At 47.0% G+C, this 3,267-nt stretch overlaps 1 protein-coding gene across 1 annotated transcript in view; it reads right to left on the bottom strand.

Moving 5' to 3' along the window:
• Positions 1–3,267, bottom strand: part of FHDC1 (FH2 domain containing 1) — a 55,312-nt gene that overhangs the window by 14,368 nt on the left and 37,677 nt on the right. The gene's annotated exons all lie outside the window — the stretch shown is intronic.

Below are 3,267 nucleotides of genomic sequence, written 5' to 3'. Positions count from 1 at the left end.
AGGGACAGGGACAGGGAGGAGAGCGGGAGGGGGGCCCTGACAACAGCTGGCAGGGAGGGGGAGGTGGCAGGGAGAGAGGGAAGCTGCACAGGCCCAGGCTGGCAAGGGGCAGGGGGAGGCAAAGGGGGGAGAGTCATGGTGGCTGGTGTTGTCAGGGCCAGGCGGCAGGGAAGGATGGAATGGAGGAAAGTGGGGGGGGAGGGGAAGGTCATGGTGGCAATGCCTCCCCACCGCCTGGCCTCGACAACAGTTGCCAGGGAGGGGGAGGCGGTGGGGAGGGAGGGAGGAAAGGGAGCGGGGTGGGGAGCCCCCACACCGGAGACTGGAGACGGTGCGGTGGAGGGAGTCTTTACATGGCCAGCCCCAAAGGGTGAGTGGGGGGGCATGTAAACACTCCCTGAAATCCGTCATTCTTGATAGGCAATTAGCTAGTGCAGGTGTTGATGAAAAGCATCCTCCTGCCACCTACCTATCAAAGGCCAATCAATTGGGAATTTGAGAGCAAAACTGTCAAAAACTTAAATGGCTAAAGAAGAAAATATTGCGATTCTGAAGTACTGCCATGGTGCCTTATCAGAAAAACTGCCTGTCATTCCCCTTCTCCTATCCAGTCAAACTCCACCTCCCATGATGCAGTACATTTACAGCTTCATGGCCACAGTGCATCACAGGAGATGAAGTACAGCATGGAGAAAAGAAAGAAAAGAATGGAGAATGAGTTCTGCTTCCTTATGAATATTCCCATTCTCCTCTCCGAGCTCCATGTCAGATTTTGTCTCTTGTGACACACCAGTGCTGTGCAGTCATCATGATATACTGCCTCTGCACACCAAAGGAGACGAGGGTACATTATGGGAGATCAAGTCTGACCTGAGAGGTCACTCCACAGGGGAGAAAGTACTCAAAGTACAACTACCATAAGGCACTGTACCAACATAAAAATATGTTTGTTTTCAAAATATTTTAATGTTCAATGTCCTATTTAAAAAAGAGAAAACATTTATTTTTTCATTTTCAAGGGGTTTTCTGATCAGCCTGAAAAGTAACAGCTGAGCATGTTTTAATATGGAGAAAGTGTAAGGGTCTCCCAGCAGGTAGGTCACTTGGTTACTTCAGGGATAGACATCAATGTAAGAGAAGGAAACAGAAATGCCCTTGGAGACATTTTAAAAGCAAATCATTGCTTTTTCAGTGAACTGAAAAGTTAAGCCCAATAACCACTACATATGGATAAATGAATGGTTTGAACAAGCGTAGGGAGTTGCGACATTAAACTAAAAGCATTAACTGGATTATTTCTCCTTCCCTCTTTCCTCATAAAAGTATAAACATACCAACATAAAAGCTGCTTCATTAATTTAACCAAGACTATGAAATAAAAAGCCTTCAGAAGTATAATAAAAAAGAAGAGAAAGTGCCAGAAGCACTAAAAACAGTCTAGAACAAAAAAAATTGCTGCATGAAGTAGCAGTCTGAATCATGAGCCTAAGTGTATGTGGGTGGGCATAGTGCATTCTTCTGAAGGCAGAAAATTACAGTAGGAATTAATCCTTGCTTGTCAGTCTTTCAAAAAACTCCAAGTCAACAGAAGCTGGATTTAAGATAAACAGGACAGCTGACGGGGTATACATAGAAAATGAGTTGCACCACATAGATTAGTAATCTGTTTATAAAGATACTATCATGTAAGATGACTTTTATCAACCCAGTTATCACCTGAGTAATTAATAAAATAAAATAAAAAGGAAATGCTTATATAAGGTATATTTTTAAAAGGCAAAAAGGATCTAACATTTAACTTGGAATTTGTCCTAAGCAAAGCCCTCATGTTATATAAAGCTAGCTATTACATTAAAAACAAACAAGTCAGAACACAACATGAAGGAGTCCGGATGTAATGGACAGAAGCCAATAATACAGCATGAGCGAGGGCAGCTACTTCATCTTTAACCCATTCTTTTTCTCCATAAACCTCATAGCTCCTGGAAAAGTGACGTGGCCATTTCATTAACAGCTTTTGTAAATTTAAAATCAGAGCTACTTAAGTTCTTGCTAAATATTGCATACTTGCTTTTCATGCTGATTTATAAATATTGCATACTTGCTTTTCAAGCTGATTTATAAATTAAAAAAAAAAATCATTTCACTGAAGTCCAAACAGATTTTTTCAAATCATCACTTCCTACTACAAAAAAACACTGTATATTGTAAGTCATAAATGCCAAGGCTGTTTTGAAGTTATTTATATGGAAAAATGCATTACTGGAAAATAAAGAAAAAGAAACTCTCTCAAAACCAATAGCAGGATGTCATGCTAGAACCCCATAATGCAGGGGTCAGTAACCCATGGCCCATGGGCAGATCTGGCCTGTGAACATACAAGATCCAGGCATAGTAGATCACAGAATCTGCCAGCTAAGGCAGCAGAGGAGTCAGCTCCAGGTCCTAGCACCTGCCAAGTTCAGTGTAGTTTTTCCGCTGGAAGCCTACCAGTACCTCACAGTCACTATAATAAAATAATTTCTAAATACCTATACATTTTGGTATTTGATTTTGGGTTTTTTATCATGGAAAACCAGAACTCCCCCTGCCGCCTTCGCTCACTGGGATGCAGGTCCAGGCTCCTCACTCCCAAGCCACAGCCCCCTGGCCCTGCTGGTGCCCCTCATTTCCCACCCACAGCCCCCCTCCCTACCAGCCCTGCCAGAGTGAGCACCCACCTGCCAGAGCTACGGGGCCAGGGACCCAGGTCCGCAGCCCCCTGCTCTCACAGCAGTACCCATGCCTCGGCTGCTGCTCCTGGGAGATGACAGCCTGGATCCCCCTGCCCTGTGGGTGGCATGGCAGGAGCATAGCCTGTGGGGGGGTGGCTGTGGGCTGCCCGCTGTGGCAAGGCAAAGCAGGACTGGGTGGGGAAGCTCTTTGCTGCTGGAAGCTCTGCGCTGCCATGGTGAGGTGCCCATGCTCCTTGCCCAGCCCTTCTTTGCCCTGCCGTGCTGGGTCCCATCTGCTCAGCTGAAGAGGCTCTGGGGGGAGGGCAGCAGAGCAGGGAGCCTCAAGCCCGCAGCTGCCAGCCTGCACGCCCCCCCCTCCCCCCCTGCACAGATGTGAAAAGCATGTGCCCCCTCTACCCCCGCCCAGAAGTGCACACAGTGGTGGGGAGCCATAGTCCACTGTCTCACTCCCCAGAAGAGCTGCCCACAGCCCCTTCCCACTCCCTCCCCGGGCCCTGTGGCTGTACATTCCAGCTCCGGGCCCCAAGCCCCA

Source organism: Gavialis gangeticus, unplaced genomic scaffold (assembly GCF_001723915.1).
Source record: "Gavialis gangeticus isolate Ggan-Ray unplaced genomic scaffold, GavGan_comp1, whole genome shotgun sequence".
NCBI lineage: Eukaryota > Metazoa > Chordata > Crocodylia > Gavialidae > Gavialis > Gavialis gangeticus.
Note: the sequence above shows the minus strand (reverse complement) of the source record. Positions and strands in the feature narration are given on the sequence as shown.